The sequence below is a fragment of the Embiotoca jacksoni genome, unplaced genomic scaffold, assembly GCF_022577435.1.
Source record: "Embiotoca jacksoni isolate LCO1_2020_lvr unplaced genomic scaffold, fEmbJac1.0.p SCAF_1, whole genome shotgun sequence".
Classification (NCBI taxonomy): Eukaryota; Metazoa; Chordata; class Actinopteri; family Embiotocidae; genus Embiotoca; species Embiotoca jacksoni.
In genome coordinates this window covers 9,642,628-9,662,238 of record NW_027185229.1, presented here as the reverse complement: position 1 = coordinate 9,662,238, position 19,611 = coordinate 9,642,628, and the positions used below count along the sequence as shown (strand labels likewise).

At 41.2% G+C, this 19,611-nt stretch overlaps 1 protein-coding gene across 4 annotated transcripts in view; it reads right to left on the bottom strand.

Moving 5' to 3' along the window:
- Positions 1-16,547, bottom strand: part of LOC138201357 (nuclear receptor coactivator 3-like) — a 30,394-nt gene extending 13,847 nt beyond the window's left edge. For all 4 annotated transcript variants that reach the window (XM_069155078.1, XM_069154817.1, XM_069154909.1 and 1 more), the window contains exons 1-2: positions 16,470-16,547; positions 1,198-1,265 (exon numbers count right to left, since the gene is read on the bottom strand). The gene's annotated coding sequence lies outside the window, so the exon portion shown is untranslated. The remainder of the gene's footprint in view (positions 1-1,197; positions 1,266-16,469) is intronic.
- Between the last annotated feature and the right edge of the window lie 3,064 nt (positions 16,548-19,611).

Genomic DNA, 19,611 nt, shown 5'->3' with positions numbered 1-19,611 from the left:
GTGTAGCAATAGTGAGCTGGGGACCCTTCCCTTGTTTTCTTGCTCTGGCATTGCCCTGTGTCTGACCCCTCAGAGTTCACATTAGAGGAAACCCCTGTAGCCAGCCTCTAAGGTCACTGCTCTTTCCTATTCCCACCCAGAAACGCACACAAAACTGTAGTATGTGGCTGTACAACTTCTACTGCAACACCATAACACGAGCGCTCAGTGAGCTCATTCCAGAGAGGAAAAGTGTAGAGCGGATGGGAGCCATTATGCAACTCCTGCTCTGCAACTGCATGCTAGGACATGCAGCTCAGTCACCCACCACCACCACCACCACCACCACTACTACTACTACTACTACTACTACTAGAAGAGCACCAGGACTCCGACACGCACTCCGTACCATAAATCTGCATTGCATGCTTCTTGTCCGTCTACCTTTCAGCAGGCCTTTCTAAATCTGGCTGTAGTGTTCTGGCTGTGGCTCTCGCTGCCCCCCCCTCCCCGCCCGCCCGCCCGCCCGCCCGCCCCTCCTCTCTTTCTTCCTTCCTTCCTTCCTCCCTGGTTTCTGTCCTAAGGCTCACCTCTGCAGCAGTGGAGAAAGATGACATCAGCTCTCAGTCAGCTTTACATCCTGAAACGGACAAACAGCAGTGCAGCGGGCTGCTGGAGCCTTTCTGAGAATAGGGTTGTACAACAGAGTAGTACCATAGAGAAGCTATCCTGAAAACCAGTCGGTGTAAACGGGTTCCTACACAGAAATGCAGCGTTCTTCTAAAAAGCGTCTGGGTCTCCGTTATCGATAACTGTAGCAAAAGAACTCCCTATTTACTGTGGTTTTCATGTTCATACATTTCATTAGCACACTCATGTAAATATTTTAAAAGTATGACAGGACTGAGATCACATAGAGACACCTCACAAGTAGGCAACCCCTTTCAAGCAGAGTGATAGACTGTCAGCAGCAGCCCACCAAAACCACAGAAGAGTCTCAACAGGCCACTGAACTGAGTCAGCTTCATCTGGGAATGTGAAACTTGCTCAGTGACAAGATGAGATGTTCCACAAACCATCAACTACACAAAGAATAGCTGCCAAAGTGAGATGTATGACAGCTCAAAGTTAAAAATTAAATGGTTTAATTCTTTAATGCATTTTCCATGTCGAGGTAGTGTACAAGTGAGTGATTTTGTACATTTGTTGCATGCTCACCTTGGCCAGTACAAGCCCCAGTCAAACTCCATTCACGGTCGAGTGTCACTTCAGTGTCTTCACATCTCCTGAAAACAGAGAAAATTCAAAAGGTCATGAACTCTTGTTCTCTCTAAACCTCTCGACTCAATTATTCGATTACAGACCTCTGTCGCTTCCTATGAAAACAGCATGAGCTTGTTCTGTTTTTTTTTCTTTTACACAAATTCATGGGAAAAACTGATTTCTAAAATTGCACAGGAAGTCACAGCAGATAACATCCTGTTTGCGTCCTCCCCTCAGCCTGTTCCACTGCGTCATCACTTCCCTTTCCTGGAAATGTGGCCACTCATCCACCCTATTTTCATATTCTGTTTATCAGTCTGGTTCCCCGTCGTCCTGGTTCTTACTCCCACCTTGTACGATTGCTGCTGGCCATCAGAGGGCTTTCAAAGCTTAGCTAACTCAGCATTCAGCAGAGAACAATGCAGCATGAAACTAATCCCCTTTTCACAAAAGGTTAGAAAATTCCTGCAAAATGTATAAAATGATTTTATGGTAGTTAAAACAAGAAGTAAAAATAATTCCCATTTACGATTGCTGGTAACCAAGGCACTTCTGACCAAGTCACCCTTTTCCCCTACCATTTCTTTTTAATATACATGTATCTGTGCGATGGTAACCATTCTGTCAAAGCTTTCATAACCGTCGGTATTTTAGAATTAGATTTCTAATCAGAATAATAAAATCCCTCCAGTGGTTTGTGTTTTCTCATCACAGCAACTGTATAAGCTTTCATCAACAGAATAGAAGCTCTCTTGGGCAATGTTTACAGTTACAATGTTACACTCGGATATAATAACTTTTTTTTTTTTTTTTTTTTATTTACCAACATTTTTTCAATCCACAAATTAATTTTGGAGGTACCTGTTATAGGGTCCTTACCCAAATACCAAGAGAGCTTGGTGTTTCATGTTTGGGCACAAACTGCTCCCAAAACCACTGACCTTTAGCACCATCATCCTACTGCCACAGATAAGCCTGTCAGATGTTCTTTCCCTCATGAAATCTAAGAATAATCCCACCCACACAATAAGCTCAAACTGGTCATAATACAGCTACAATAAAGTGTGACTTTCAGATTAACAGAAAAAGAACTTTGAACTGCTGCCAGTCTCTCGGGACACGCTAAATATAAATGACAGATACAAAAAAAATTTTTTTTTAAATGTGAAAAAGAAAACTTATGCATGACACATGCATTCAGGTTTAGCCTGATTATTTACAAGTGTACAATCGTCATAGCAACATACACACAGACAGCGTGTGAGTTGCAAGCCTGATACTCTGCCCTGAGAGAGAGCGAGTGTGTGTGTGTGTGTGTGTGTGTGTGTGTGTGTGTGATCCCCAACCACAGACCACCGATCACATCAGTCCTAACCGTAGAGCTGCAACTGAGCTAATGCTGCAGCTGAATAATTTAAACACAGAGAAAGAGAAAAAAGTGGTCCCTTTTCTGTCAACTGTCTAAACACGCTTTAATAATTCTGCAGCAACTGTTAACAACAACAAAACTGCAGATCAACAATACACAGAAATCATAAGTGAGAATCAACCCGTGAAGGGTTTAAGGATTTTTTTTTTTGTGTGTGTGTGTGTGCATTTTTTATCCAACTGTTAACCTTCATATATTTTGATATTATTGTTAAATTTTGTAAATCTGTCTTTCTGTGCTGGTTTACTGACACAGATAAACACACAGCGTACATGCACAAGCAGCCCCTCGACGTGAAATGTAATTCACACCAGGCAATAAGCACTCCTGTGAATATGGACCGCAGGAGGTGGAGGAGGAGTCAAAGCAGAGTCAAATGCAGAGGGGGAGGGGGAGAGGAGGTGAGGGGGGAGGGGTGCATAGAGGAGGAGGGGAAGAGAAAGAGCACTGTACACTGAGTTAAATACTGTTTTTACTGTGCTACTTGATGCTGGTTATTTAACTTTGATACAGTTCTAACTATACTTGTCTGATGCCTTTTTATTTCAATATAGAAAGACTTGTGGGCAGTGACTTCAATGTCCTATACTGCTTTAGAGTAAATAAATCTGTCATTGCATTTAGAATTTTCTACTTTAATGAAGTTCCAAAACCACTAATTTGGATTGCAAAATAAATTAAATATTATAGTGACATTAAAATTGAGAAAAACAGCAAGTTGCATAGTTTATGTCTAATGCTGACTGCCATAGTGCACAGTAATTGCAGCAGTAGGAACTGAATCCATGAATTTCATATCTGCCAGGTCTGTTTTGGAAGAGAACTCAGAGTAAGCTGAAAGACTAGCAGGTTCCTGTCAGTGAGTGTGCCGTGTAGTGACAAGGTTTTCTTAAAACAAAAGTAATTCCCGCCAGTTTTGCTTAAGCGGTCAAAACGGAAACATGTTGCAGGAACGTCTTGCGCAGATTCAGTAAGTAGTGCAACAGGTGGGGTAATTCTGTACTATCAATTAAAACATGCAAGTAATGAATGAATATAAATCAATTATTATTAGAAACAACCATAATATTACTTTGAAAATGGCTTTGCTGCTGGTTTCTCTGTAGTAAAAGGAAATACAGGTTGTTTTGTGGTTGGTGAAGCTCGGTCAAAACTCAAGTGAGAAATCAGTAAGATACTGACACATGGCACACTTTTAAATGTGGCTATATTCTGTGCTTTAATGGAAAATATTTTTGTATTTCAAATGGACAGTGACAGTGCATTTTATTTCTTAATTTGTGAGGAAGTATGAGTACAGAGGAGAGGTCGGAGACTGGTACCAAACTGGCCATAACACGTATCAATAAGCTTCGGGAGCATTTGGTGCTTCGATTGGCCGTTCAGTCATTTGTTAAACATTCAGTGTTTTATGTTTGCCTCCTGTTAAGTTAACCCTTTTCCTGTGTCTGTCAAATATGAGGATATGTTCATTGGTTTTGCAAAACTATGTTGTCACTGTGTATGTTTTCTCTGGATTGTGGTTTCACGAGATAGTTCTAAGGGGCTAACAGGGCTAATTTATTAACTTTATTTCTCTACAGAACTACAATTAACTGGAAACCACAATCAGTTAAAACTTTTAGAACAAATGGATTAAAGAAAGAAAGAAAGAAAGAGCACTGATGCACTTAGTTAGCCATTTTAATCCCATCACATTATTAAGAGCATTGATAACTATTGATACCGATAAGCAGTACTAGTATTGATCAATACTGGTATTGATGAAATCCAAATAATACTCACTCATTTGACAGAGGTATGTGATAGTTCAGCTTGTCAGAAGTGCCAGACTCTTACGACCAAGATATTTTGCTTCCTCATATCTTCTCAACTACCCACCAACAAAACCACCCCTCTCATGCCAGTTGTGTGTAATTAAACAAGTATTTAAACATCATCAGTGCCAAGATTATTTACAAATACAAGTGGTGTGTCTCAAAGCTCTCACACCAAGCATGACTTCACTTACTGAGAAAATAAGGGGAGGATGAAGAGCAGCTATACAGATAATGAAATCCCAACTGAGATAACACTCAAGTCTTATAATGCTAACTTTCCTCACTGAAGGAACTATGTATTTTAATACTGACATGTTGTTCGGCGCTCTCTAAATAAAAGACGGTTACTCTTTTACAGACAGAGCTGATGACATTACCGAGGTGAACTTCTTTCTAATTGGTACTGCGTTTTTCTGGACCATCCAATCATTTCAGTTGGTATTATAAAAAACACCTGATTTTGATATCGAGGTGTTTGGCTGAAGGCCGAAGCAGCAGCAATGTCAGTTAGTCAGGACCAGAATAGTGAGGACGACATTCCTGCTCAGCCTAAAATAAAGCCTGTAATCTGAGCTCCCTGAGACAAAGAGTGGCAGGCCCAACAATAAACATTGGCCCACCCAAAACAAAGATCACACAAACTGGAGCACACAGACACACAAATAGAGACTATAGAGAATATAACTTTGAGAAAGAGGTGTGTCTAAAACACACTTTAATCAGTATTTTTTTCTCACACACACACACACACACACACACACACACACACACACACACACACACACACACACACACAGGCAAGGTAATAAAGTAACAAAAGGTGTCCACTAGAGTCTGCAACATCAAGTGCAAAAAGGAAACAAAAGGACAGAATGACTTCCTGTTTCTCTTCAAAGAACTTCCCCACCTCCTGCCGAGCATAAAACCAGCTACATACTGGGTTTTAAATGCAACTGCGGCTTCCTGCAACCGCCAGCTTCAACACTGGCTCCATGAGTAATTTCATTTTGAAGTCATGTTTTGTTTGATCCAGATGTCAACTCAGATTTAATACATGACCCTTTAACCTTGAGTGACTAAAACAATTTTTATTTTTTTTTAAATACTGCAAACTATAATTAAATACAATTTTATAATGTTGTTTATAGTAAACAGTTTGTGAATACGGAAGCGTCTCTGTATTGATATTGAGCTTTTATGAAAGATCATTGAAACACAGTCTTAATTGAAAGCCTACATGTACGGAAAAAAACAAGTTATTTGGAGTTCTGGACCCTGTGAGTAAAATAGACAGTTGTGCAATAGTTAAGGTCTCTGTTGTAAGTGCTAAGAAATGAGTTATCAATTTCATCCATCCATTCATGATGGATTAATGAGTCTGTGGTGTACTGTGTAACACTGAAGGGAAATACTATAATGTTTTGTTCCGGATGGTTTGGGAAATGCGTTGTAAAGTGTCATGATCTGACTCTGTGGCCATGACAAAGAAGGAAATAGTTATGCTGAGAAATCAAACAAATCGTAGTGGGCAGTATTTTGTCAGCATTATTGCCAGCACAGTTATCAGCTTATCTTAGAGCTGACAAACACTGTTAAACATGCTCTTTGCACTTGTGATCCTGTGTTTTCGGAGAGGAATAAAAGCTTTTATTGGAAAAGTAAAGTTCAGGAGAGGAGTTTGGTGAAGGGTCATTACCAAAAAAAAAAAATCCTCCTTAAATGTGTTGACGTCACTGAGCTACACTGATATAAACGGGTACAAAACATGTAACAAAAGTACTGCTGAACAACAACCAGAGAAAAAAGACCAAAAATCGATTTCAAAAGAAATCCATTAAAATGAGTAGTTCTTTCAAAATACTTCAGCATTAGTTTGAGTAAATGAAACAAACTGCTCTAAAAAGTCAGACAGCTGAGAGTTAGTCATGTAAGTAAAGTTACAAAATAAACTGACAAAGGAACAAGAGAAAATTGTGCCCAGGCCATGAAATCATATTTTTATATTTTAAATCTAAAGCAATAGCACATCCACAGTGACTGCCGACCTACTTGCTATGATGTCTAAGCTGGAAATATTTTCTTTCTCTTTCTGAATGGCAGGAAAACAGGGGAACTGTGGACAGTATTGCTGTTCTTGCTTCATATAACTTCTTATAACTAAACTTTTTTTTAGTGGCCATTTATCATCTCTTAAAATTATTGGGGAATTCCCAAAATGTCAAGAAGACCATTTCCAGGAGCAAACATTTGTCATAGAGTCAAATGGACCTTTGTTGTTGGTGGACATTACTTTTGGCCCTTTTTTTTTTTTTTTTTTTAACATACCAGACAATTTTAACAAAAAAGTGTCCTGGCAGGACTATACTGGAGACAAAGGTTTTGATGGCAAAATGGAGACTGCTGCCACACAATGAGATTCAGGAAAGGGGATGAAGGGGACATGTGTAACAAATGTGGATTTTGAAAAAGTAAAGCTGCAAATAAGAGAAAGCCTCCATTTAGATGTGACGGCCATCTGTGAAATACCAACGAGGCTTAAAAACCACACTGGAAACACAGGCTGGGTCCTTATTTGTCTGTAGTGTGGCTGGTGGTACAGCAAGACATTTCTGTCTGCACAGTTTTCATGTGAAGGTCCATTCAAACTAGTTCCGAGTTCGGGATTGACGCCAAAAATAAAACAACAGACTTTTGTTTTACCCAATTAATTCACTGAAGTCTTACAGATAAAAAGCCTCAACAAGCGTGGCTGATTTAGACTTTATATTGAAGTCATACAAGGAGCAGTTCAGAGAGGAATAAAGCACACCTTTCAAAACTGTGGTGGTGACGCAAATGTGCGAGAAGAGGAAGCAGGTTGGTAAAGCAGACAGAAACACGTCAGAGACACATTAGAGTTTGTGAAGATCAGTTACATCAGTTAGAAAATGAAGCCTCAGTCTAAATAAAAATTAAAAAAAAATATAAAAACAATCAGCAAAACACATAAATCTGTGTTCTATACATTTGTACAATCAAATAAAAAAAATTAATTGAATATCTACAGCACTTTATAACCCATCTGCAACGCTTCTACACTGAGTGCAAAAACTATTAAAGTGCATTTGAAATTTCCTCCGAAAAAAGATTAATGTCATGATGTACATGATGTCCATAGATGGATGTCGAGAAGGAAGGGGGGTAGTTCAAAGCAGAGGGAGAACTACCTTCACAGGATCGTTTCCTCTCTGAAAAACATCCCCCGCCCTTACCCAACGCACACAAGAGCTCCCATAGGCTCCGTGTGCATCTCCCCATTTTCTCACACAAACTGCAATGTGTAGAAAGAACAGGGAAAATAAATGAAGGTGAAAACAAAGAGATGGCAGATTCCACTTGTGTGTGTGTGTGTGTGTGTGTGTGTGTGTGTGTGTGTGTGTGTGTGTGTGTGTGTGTGTGTGTGTGTGTGTGTGTGTGCGTCACACATGCATCTCCTGCAACTATCCATCATGAATACGGACAAAGAATAGAAAAGAATAGGAGAGGAGCCACGCAGACACAAATTCAACCAGCTAACTCATCACATAGCACCACTATAATGCCGCATTTCTAATAATCCCTTCATTTTCTATAAGCTTGACATCTTGGAGCATATAGCGAGGAGATAAGCGCAAGGACACTGCATTGTCCAGAGGAGACCCCAGTGACCAAACAAAATGCAGTCGGCTGTGATCACACAAGGCTAATATTATGGAAATTAGCTCATTAATCAATGGCTAAACAGCCTTTTATCTGGGGAGCCAGAACGCCAGGGCCTGATCAGCCTCCATGCTGCCCAGTCTGATAACACACACATCATTACAAGCATGCGATGCAGATGCAGTGAGTATACAAATCTCATGTAGCTGCAGATAAATCCGTGTGAAGATATGTTAACCATTGTAATTATTTTGGCAATATTTTTGAAATGCCCTAATGCTGATATAAAATACTGTGCTTGAGTTTTACTTTGCAGTTCAGAGGCAGTGTTTGTGTTTGTGTGTGTGTGTGTGTGTGTGTGTGTGTGTGTGTGTGTGTGTGTGTTTTTGTGGACACGTTTCAACTGTGCAACTGACGATTTTCTCTCTTCCCTCCCTCCCTCCCTCCCTCCCTCTCGCTCTTGTGTCTTTCTCTCCTCCCTCTCTGAGCTCCCTCCCTCCCCCCCTCCCTTCCTCCCCTTCTCCCCACCGTCCCTGTTGGATTGGTGGAGTAAACACAGGAAGAGAGCGGGCTCTGTTCCACCACGCCAGAGCTGAGCCTGGGCGTTCCTGCAGCGCTCCTGCGCCGGGGTCAAAAGTTTACTGTGGTTTTCATTTCACCTTTCCTCAGCCAATCACAGCGCCACACTGCAGCGCCTGAACTCTGACCCCTGCAAAGAATTCCACTGAAAAGATGGTTTGACGCCAGTTTCACAACTTCAGCCCCTCCCACCTCCCATTTTTCCCCTTATGACTCCTTTTCCTTTCTTTCAACTGGCCAGTTTCATGTGTTGACAGAGCTGAGGTGAAAAAGATTCCAGAAATGAGGTACAGGGGGAAACAGAGAGCAGGAGCAGAAGAAACTATCAATAACTGTTTTATTTGATTGTGCAGGATGAGGCAAAACTTGGTACAAAAAAAAAAAAAAAAAAAAAGTAAATCCCCCAATTTACCTAAAAATTTCCGAATCACATGAGGATTATTTTACAACTTGACATGTAAATGAAGAAAAAAGAAGATATAACACAAACAGAATCCTCATGTGCTCAGGATGGCCTGCTACTCTTTTTTTTTCTATGTTCCTTCAACTGCAATGCTTTACATACACACGTGTGTTTATGTGTTTTATGAGGACAGGCTGGGTTGCAAAGATGGATTGTTGAAAGACAGACAGAAAAGGCAAGTTCAGGAACAAGTAGCTGCGCTGGGGTTTTATCACAACACCTGGGAATCTGTTTAGGAATCACATCAGAGCTGCTCAGTCCACACACACACACACACACACACACACACACACACACACACACACACACACACACACGTGTGTGTGTCTTTGTGACACTGCACTTTGTCCCATCTGTTGAGTGATTAAGCCTGCACTGGTAATCAAGTCCTTTTCACTGTGAGGCAGCAAGCAAAGGACAACACAGGCTGATCGAAAAGACACATTCTGGCCTTCGGAGGGCATCAAAAAGCGTCAATATTCCTGCAGACCCTGCTCTTCAAAAAGCCTTTAAAACAAAACCCTTCTAAGCTTGAAAAGGCAACAACAACAACAACAAAAAATAGCAACAAAAATTGCAGACACGTATTCACCGTTTCAACCAGAAGGAAGAAAAGAAAAAAAAGTTGCTGCTACTGCTTTAAGTCACATCCTTTAAGACTGTTGGAAAAATTACTCAAGAGGCTTGGTTCAAAATCAAACACATCGGACATTTTATTTTTGCAAGAAGGAGCAACTACATGCACCCTCAAACAGAGGTGTCCAGCAGTGCTCTCCCCAGCAGTTCTCCAGCATGGCTCTCAAGCAGTCCTCCCCAACAGTCCTCTCCTCCACCGTCCTCGTCTCCCACTCTCCACCCAGTCCTCTTCCATAGGGCAGCTTTTATACAGTTGACAAACAGTTGACGGTCACCCCCATTCCCTTTGTATCTGCTTTCGTATGGAAATACTGAGTTGGTTGTAGGTCACACGATAAGGACACACGGGAGTCGTCAATTAGATGTGATAAGAATCACTTGCAAATAAGCTTGACAAGAGACTTTCCGGAGCCACAATGCAAACAAGAGGAAGGGACCAATTCTTTTTTTTCCATCAAAGACCAAGTCACCGATTAGTAGTAGGGACGGGTCATCATTTTCAAATATTCTAACAGTCATTAAGACTATTTTTCTTCCTTAATTGGATTTTACCAGTGCCTGGTTGCAATATGTTGAAGGTGTTGGTTACGCACCTGAAAGCTGTCAGTCAACCTCCATTAACCAACACGAGGAGAAGAAGAACATGTTGCAACTAGGCTCCAGCGCTTTGGTAAAACTGTGGTGCTGTGAGATTAAATGAATATGGAATCTTGTAGGTCTAGTCATTTTTTATTAAGGAAAAAGTCCTTAAATAGCCCAATAATTCACCGTGTGTCGACACACACTTTTGAGCCGCACCACTGGCTGTGTCTTTGGCCCCCACAACTGTCAAAACTATTTTAGTCCTTAAAACAAAACTCATAAATTGCTTTTAATAATGTTTAGCTTTCATTCAATTTCAAGGGCGGCCACATGGAACAGGGACGGATTTGAATAGCATAGACTGTTTGAGCGGTGCTAATTGACTGGGGACCTTTACTGCTCCTATTTATGTCATACAGAATCATTGGATCTAGCATGGCAATATCAAACAGAAGTGCATATAAGAACAAAATATGGAACAGGCCCAACGGAAAGATGGTGATCACAGGCCAAAGTGGAGCCACCTCTATATACTGGATCAGCTTAATGCCCAACTTTTGGAACTGTTATTTGGAAGGACTTCACTATAAATCTTGATGTGATGTGGCAATGTCAGGCGGCAAGTGTTAGCTCTGCTATTCTGGGGAAAACAGCAAGCTCCAGAGCAGCAACCTTTTGATTAGAGTGTTGCCTTAACAACAAGCCACATAAACAGGGCTGACGTCACCAGGCAGAGTCAAGAACAGTGAAAGGAACATTTTCCACTTCATTCAGAAAGGAGCGGAAAAAAAAAGACGGAAAAAAAAAAAAAAAAAAATCAGAGCCAATTAAGAATTATGGGTAATAAATTATCTGACACATGCCTTGCCAGTGTTGACATGCTGTAGTAAGTCTGGAGCCTTTAACGATGGTGTGGAAGTCTGTCATACAGGACTTGACTCTTCTTTGAACTCAGGCTGCAATAAAGTCAAATTCGCAGTGGAAAAATAAAACTGGTGTTGAGCACAGAGCTCTAAGTAAATGTCTACACACTCAGTCCAACCTGTGTCAACGTCCTTAATGAAAGGAGATTTCAAAATTGCAAATGAACTGGTAGACCCCTTACAGTCCCTGCTTGCTCGATCACATATCCCCTTACAACAAGCAACACTAGCTCCATGCCAGCAGCTGCTTCTCAATCCAGACAGACTCAGAAACCACGCCCCGCTGCCAACTAAATTCAACATCAAACCGTTTCATTTTGGAGACGTGCAGAGAAAGAGGAACACAATGTAAACAAAAGGAAAAAAAACCAAGCAACCAACCATTTAACACAGATGAATTAGGAGGAATCGACTATCGAGGCCAGTAAACACAAACTTTGTGATAATGTGAGACCGAGAAGTTCCGCACCGTGCAGGAGTCAAGACGAAAGGCCTCTGCAGTTTTGCTTGCAAACTAATTGCAGTTTCAGACAGCAGATAAGACACAAGTCTACCCGATGCACAGTCAACCCATTCATGAGACGCGCCCTCTGTTTCAGCCCAGTCTGCCGTGTAGTTCCACACAAGTCGCTGATGAAGCAAAAAACACATAACTGCATCAGACAATAAGGTACAAGTTAGGTTTCAGTGTAACCTGTCTGTCTGCCCATTATGCACATTCCCTCTCTTCCCTGATCGCCGGCACATGCTTACTTTCTATCTCTCTCTCTCTCTCTCTCTCTCTCCTTTTTCAGCCAGTCAGATGACATTTAAAAGGTCCATACCACTTAATTCATTTCCACTCTTGATAGCAACTCTGTTCTACTGAAGCCGGGTATCGTCCAACCCATGTCCACCGCTGCTCCACTGAAATGTACTGACCCATACAGATAGACGCTGACACGTGTTTGATGGTCACCGTGTCGTGTCAGTCTGAACGAGGGCAAAACAACTTTCTTTTATGTTTGATGGCGGCAAAGCATTCATGGGACGAGAATTGTGCAGACTAAGAGTTAAAGATGGAAAGTGTCCATGAAGCGGTTGAAAAGTTCATTCAGAGATGACAGTATCTCTTTCCCTCTTCACCAGCCTTTCTTTCTCCTTCTCTTTATGCTGAATAACAGACAGCGAGCATCTGGTAGCAGTTATCTCACAAACCAAACTGTTTTTTCACCCTTGCCGTCTCTCCCCAAAGCATTTTTCATAAAATGGGGCCCTAAACAAAACACAAACAAGGTCTTGCTAACATTTTACAATAGTAACAAAACTAAGCCAGGGTACTACCCTCCCACTGGCTTGTTCAGGTGAACCCGTTTTTACGAGCATTCTTCAGCTGGGGGAGCGAAAGTTAAAGGGGGAGTTGAAGTTAAAGACTAAGGGCATTGAGGGGAGGGGGACAAAGCTCTTGGCACTCCCTTCCCTAATAAACTCATGCCTTCATCCAATCAAGGAGGACCAGCGAGAGAGAACTGTTCCAAATCTTTTCTGGTTATAAACTAGAATTGGGTGCAATGATTGCTTCAGGCTGCCTGTTTGGCTTTCAGAAGTGTGCATGGCTCACATATGGCTCAGCTATGGCCCATTCGCTCAGGTTTTACCTCAGAGTTGAAGAAGAGGGGACTGACGGGATGAATAAGAAGTGACTTAAAATAGAGTCAGAGTGCAAACTGCACTAATTGACTTGGGTCTTATTGAGCTGGTGGTCTGGCTTTCTCTGGTTTCAGAAGCTCTCATTTCATACTCTCAACTTTCGCTTGTTTGGGCAAAGTAACTGTAAATATTTCAGGAGGGGAAACATGACTGTCTTGTTGAGTAGAGATTTCTATATTTAGCTCTGTAGAGGTAGGCAGATAAAGCAGACCTACCTGTTGTGCTCTACTGCGCCAACACAGCAGTGTGATGTGCACTTTCAACAAACACAAATGGAGATCACTGTCACTGCCCCAGTGACCAGGAGATGTTGGGACGAAACAGGATGTTTTACACAGCTTGAGCTGACCACAGGAAACTTGAATTCTTAATACACCTGGTTGTAAAACAACTTTGGATCACAGGTCAAAGTGAAGTTTAACTAGTGTGGAAATTAGTTTTCAGAGAATCAAACACTGTTGAATACTCTAACTTGATTTGGGAATATATCAAGGTAAACTTCACTAACATCAAAGATATAATAATGAGTGATAATTTAAAGATGCACTATTTCCCCAGTTGGATGTTTTAAGTCAAAGGGAGAGAAACCGTTTTCCTTGATTAACTCTGCACTCCCTGTACTGCTGCCTAACAAAAAGGTACTAAGATCAAGGAGTCATATTTCAATTAGGGGAAACAACCAGGCTGTCTTTTCAGCTGCGTGTCATCAGGAGTTCTCTGGGAGCCACTGTTCGTCCACATAACTATTCTTGTGAACTTGAACACATACCACATGGCCGATTGGCAGATACTCGAAACTAAACTTATTATCTCAGTCTTTTAAAGGCACGCAGACTGATGAATCACTAAGAAAGGCATCTACTCAGACATCACGGAGCAAAACACCACGTGGCAAAGACAGATTGGACAATCATCATAAAAGTGTCACATAAAAGTTGCGGAGTCAGTATTTAGAAATCAACGAAACCAAATAGCATGAATCATTGTCCAATAACATAAAGAAGGGAGATAATGTAGCAAAGTTAAGGCAGTAACATTTTTTTTTTAAAAAGTATTTCATTAATGAATATTTCATTTCAAAAAGGGACGTTTTGACATACTCTGTTCAATATACTAGACATCAAAAGTGTAACCAACTTTACTGGACAGTTAAATTTGAGTGTACTTTTACATACAGTAGATGTATTATTTCCCATGTCTTGTTCTTAGATTTGTTTACAAAATCTGTTTGGAAACTGTCTCACAAAAAGTAAATTTTGACATGTTTATTGTAATATTGACAGGATACTAACAGGATAATTCAACATCAAAAGTAACCGATACAAGTACCAGTGAAATATCAGTAGTGCCACCAAATTCATGCTCATTTTATCAATCAGGCGATGTAACCTCAGAAATCTGCCACCAGAGACTTCTCCCAGACCCATGAGAAAAAGTGATAAGTTAATGAATAATTGAGAGCATAGGGGCCGGCAGACAAAGAGCGAAAGCCATGCATCCATCGCAGTCACTTCTGCAGTCAAAGAATCCCCCCTAAGATTGATTCATTGTTAACACAGCCTGACACCCTGTGAGAGGGAGAAAGAAAGTGGTAGATAAAGGGACAGAGAATGGGGGACAGGGGGCTCCATTTGCCAAGAATATGAGCAGAAGCACTTCATTGGCCAGGTTCCCACAGTGGTCATTCTACCACTTACAAAAATACCACATACGTGAGCTTGAGTAGAGCTTGAGTAATGGCATTCTATCAAGCTCAAAATAAAGACAAGTTAGCTCATCTGATGGCCGAAGACTGCCAGCAGCAACATTCTCCCTTGTTCACTCCCAGGCAGCTACACACCAATTAATGTCTGCGTTATCACCATATCAGTCGATTTAATGAGTGACTGAAATCCAAAAAGTGGGGGGAAAACTCCCACAGGCAACAGCCACGTTAGCATGTGACAAAAATAGCAGGCTGATTTCAGAATAAGCATTGAGATGTGAATACCTGCAAGTATTGGCAAGGATGGCCCAAGGCAGAGAGTGACAGTACACTCTCAACTAGACTTGAAGCGTTTCAGTGGAATGACTAACCTACCACCATATTGTTTCGCTATACGTGAGCACGCTCTCCAAGAATGTCCTATTGCAACCTCAAAAACTGAGTGCTCAGCATACACCTCGTCAAGCGCAGAGAAAGCAAACCAGGACTGTACCTGAACGCTGAGTGTTTATCTTCCTCTGCTCTGAAACACATCCATCAGCCTCTGCCAGCCTGTCGGTCTGATATGATTTATCAGCAGTGAAAACCAACATTTAATCATGGTGTGGTGGGGCCATTACACCAACCATTACAATCATGGACACGCAATCTGAATACAGTCACGCAAATAAATAGCAGACGCCGTGGATTGTCCAGAGCAGCCACACCGAGCAGTCGGTTCAAGTTTGGTAGTCAGCAAGTGAAGGAGAATAATATAGATTACTGGTAAATACGTGAAGTGCAACTGGTTAACACCAAAAAACATTACCACCAAGGAAATAAGACCTCCTCACAGAAAAGTATCATTTTGTGTCTTTCTAATCCCACATGACTTCATGTGCGCTAAACTGGATCGTTGCTCATTGTTAGCTGTTGTTGCATTTTCTATGTCAAGATCATAAAGTGAGAAACTATTCCCCCCCAAACAAAAACAAAAACAAAAACAAAACAAAACACACACAAAAACAAAATGGGTACATATCACTTTTTAGGGGTAATTCACCTACAGTAACATTCCCAGTGCAGGTTAGAAAGCTGTAGCAGACGGCCAATAAAACACCATTTAAACGTGATTTTCTTACACGGGACAGCTACAGCGGTGTGACCGACATGAGCTGCGAGAACAGACGGGATCAGCAGTCCGGCTGAAACTGAGGCGAAGCGGACGGTGTGGAGAAACAATGTAGTGCCCCCCCAAAAAAGCTATTCCGCTGCGTCGTGGACAACGAGGACAAAGTCCAACAAGCGCTACAAAGTTAACATTATTGTTCCGAAACACCAAAACCAGTTCACTCGTGAGCGAGTTGTTGAGTATTAACAGCCGGGATTATCACACCCCGGCGAATCAGAGCCTCCGTCTCGTAAACTTTGCAGCTAGCGGATCATGGAAACGCCGACAAACACGAAAAGAGCGGAACATGAAGCGAGCCGAGTTTAATGTGAATAACTCTCGTGTTTCATAGTTGTGGAGGTAACAGTATCGTAACAAACATTTCATAACAAATAAAGACAGTGGTGGTTCGTTGTATCACGGTGGCTCAAAAAAAAAAAAAAAAAAACCCACAGGCTGCTCGGAAACGAAGCAACACCAACTGTAACAAATGTGCACGTTCAAACACACTCTGATGACCGCGTTCAAAACTTGCTTTCAACTAAATCGTAAACCAAAATGCAGAAAACTCACCGGCTTCGACGCTTTCATTGAGTACAGCAGTTTCTTTAACGCCTCTACAAACTCTCCGCCATCTTCGGCAAGACCGTGTTTGTTTAAATGGGAAACACTCCCAGAGCGGAGGGAGCAAGCTTGTGGCAGAGCAAAAGGGAATTGTGGGTAATGTAGTTGTTGGCCTTTGCAAAGCAGCATCACACTGTTTGGCACGTTGTGAAAATGGGACTACACGTTCACCAGTACCCGTAGGTGACATGAGAAGCAGTCACTGATATTATTAGGGTAGAGATTACATTTTTTTTTTAATTTATAGGCTGGCAGAAAGGCGACTTTATACAAACAAATTACAATACTATTACATTTCTGTGTTATTCAATATACATACAAATATAAACCTTTACAAAAAAAAAATAATGTAATAATATTTTATTTTATTTTGCTTCTACTCAAACTCAGGTTAAAATCCCCAATGGCCTGGACTGAATTAAGAAGGAATAAATAAAATTGCCAAATAATGATTAGCCATCATGGTTCTTATTTATTTATTTTTTTTTTTAAATGAATTCGCTGCATTACACATTTCAGCCATATCTTATTGCAGTTATGTGAGTGCCACTCACATGTGCAAAATGTGCAGCCTGATAACGCAAAGATTATTGATCTAGTGTTGGTTATATTAGTTTAAGTGTGGAGCTACTGTGGTCCCTGAGTAGCCACAGATGATGGAAGTAGCTGTCTCCAAGTTGATCTCTCAGGCACACTAGTTTTGGATTTTTACAAGTGAGGAGGGAGTGAGGGCCAAAGATTGAGGGAAGGCAGGACAATGAGGGTGAAGGGACTGAAGAGGAGGCAGTATTAAATTGTGTAATCAATTTATCAATTGCTCTTTCCTGTCTGAACACAAATCGCTTTGCAATCTTTTTAACTTTGATATGAAAAAAAATTAAAGGGTCTGTGTGCAAAAAAGTCCTCGTTGCTTATTTAATTTGTTAGAAGGCAGTGAAGTTCATTACAACCATTGCAGCACAGTAGTGATGCAAACCATGATTGCATCCACGGTAATCTGGGTTGATGCAGCTTGTTTGTCAGAGACCTTTTAATGAATAAGGAATTGATCAAAAGTAAAAAGTGCATTTCTGTTTTGTTTGTGTTTTGGTCTGTTTGTAAATCTGCTTGCGTGGGGAGAGCCTTGATTACATTCCATGAAGACCCAAAGAGGGGCCCTGTGGCCCTCTGTTTGTGCCCCTTCCCCCACCATACATAGAAAACTGGCATCCCCCCTCAGTAAGACACTTTATCCCATCCCCCCTCCCCACTTGCCTCTTTTCACTTTGAAAGGACAGGAGATAACAGTTTGAAAGGACAGGAGATAGCCCCACAATCATTAATGTATTCAGATTGGTTTACCTGCAAAGAGCAAACAGCATGCCTTTCTTTGCATCAAATCCTCTCCCATCCCCCCTACTGCTCAACAGCTGCAACAAAGCTGAACAAGATCTCATGCATCCTTCATGAAGTAACACATTTTAGGGTTTTATTTCCAAGTTAGAAATCCCATAGCTATTTAGCCTAATCTTAAAGTTTGACAAAAAGCATTCATTCCAAGTTACAGCGTGTCAAATAATAAAAAGTTTAAAGTTCAGTAAAGCTTGTCTACTGTCTCATCAAAATGTTTCCAAATAAAAGAAAGAAGTACAATAAATAGGAAAATCACTGATTCTTCTGAAGTGCTGTATTGTAGGCCAAAACTCAACTATAAGGCACATCCAATGAAGTTACTAAAAAAAAAACCCAGTGAAAACCCAGAAACCTTGCTGGACCCTGTTATTTACAGCCTAAAACACACAAAAAGCTTTGCAAATGAAGTATATTCTGATATCTATCTGTTTGAACCTTTGGAGATTATGAGAAAGCTGGCGTCGGTGTTCTACTTGGCTCATATTTTCATCAACGTCTAGTTTCAGGGGTCAGAAAAATCCGTAAGACTTTAATTTACCTGTAGAATTGATCTGCTGAGAGAAAAAGCAGTCATAAAAACATCACGGTTGCAGCCAGGAGCTGACCCGAGTGGCGAAGCTCTCGCTCTCGCGCCATCTTGGGGAGCGCGAGGCTCGTTACCAGTCGGCCGACCCGGTGGGTGAGGTTTTGAGGTCAGCGGTCACCGTCTGCAGTCCGGACGCCGGACAGGTGCAGTAGGAGCTGACACAGATTTACACACACGAACTTTCCGTGTGGGATGTCACCAGATAATGTTGTTATCGTTCAAATATTTTCACGGCGTTGTAGGCTGACCTAACCCTGTTCAGGGAGTATTGAGAAGCTCATGCGATTTCAGTTAGCCTAATATTAATTTAAGATAACTCCTTAGATAATCATATGTAACTTCTGGTTAATTTTGCAAAGATAATTGAGGAGGCAAAGGGACTCATGGGAAGAAAAAAAACCAACAACCTTCGTTAAAATGAGGAAAAGCAGCAACGTACAGTTTATTTTATTTTATGCAGACACACTTTTTACCATAGGCCTGACTTTGGTGGTTATCAGAGGCTATCTAAGTTCAACTTTTCAAATCTATCTCCTCAAATGTTGCTATTGTACTTTAAGACCCCCAGCTTCACAATTTGTCAACTGTGCATTATGGTATTATATTATAGGACTGTGCTGGAAGAACCCATTTACAAAATCCAGTTTTAAGACAGTTATTATCTGTTGTACACAGTGTATTTACACTGGGCTAAATACATTTGTGTTTGATACATTTACCATACACTCCATAACAAACTGTTGTTATTATTTTAGCTCACAGTTATTTGTTTGGCAATAGTCAAGATGCACTTTGTAGCTAGTTCTGTGATGTGGATATAGGCAGATTATGTGACAATAGGCCCCTGGCTACACCTTTTGGTCCCTGTGCCTTGTCTTGGGCAGACCGCTGTCTAATCCATCCGTTGGGATGTGCACCTAATGGTGACAAACTTGAATGTACAGGGCCCACAGAGCAGGGGCGGAGTTGTGGCTCAGTTGGGTCCTAGAGCTCAGTTTTGGGGCACCCTGGCAGCATGTCCTGGAGTCCATAGCTTTTTCTGAAGTTTGTCTGCTTTAATAATATTTCACACTTAACAGGGAGCTCAGCCTTTGGACAGGACCTTAACAACAT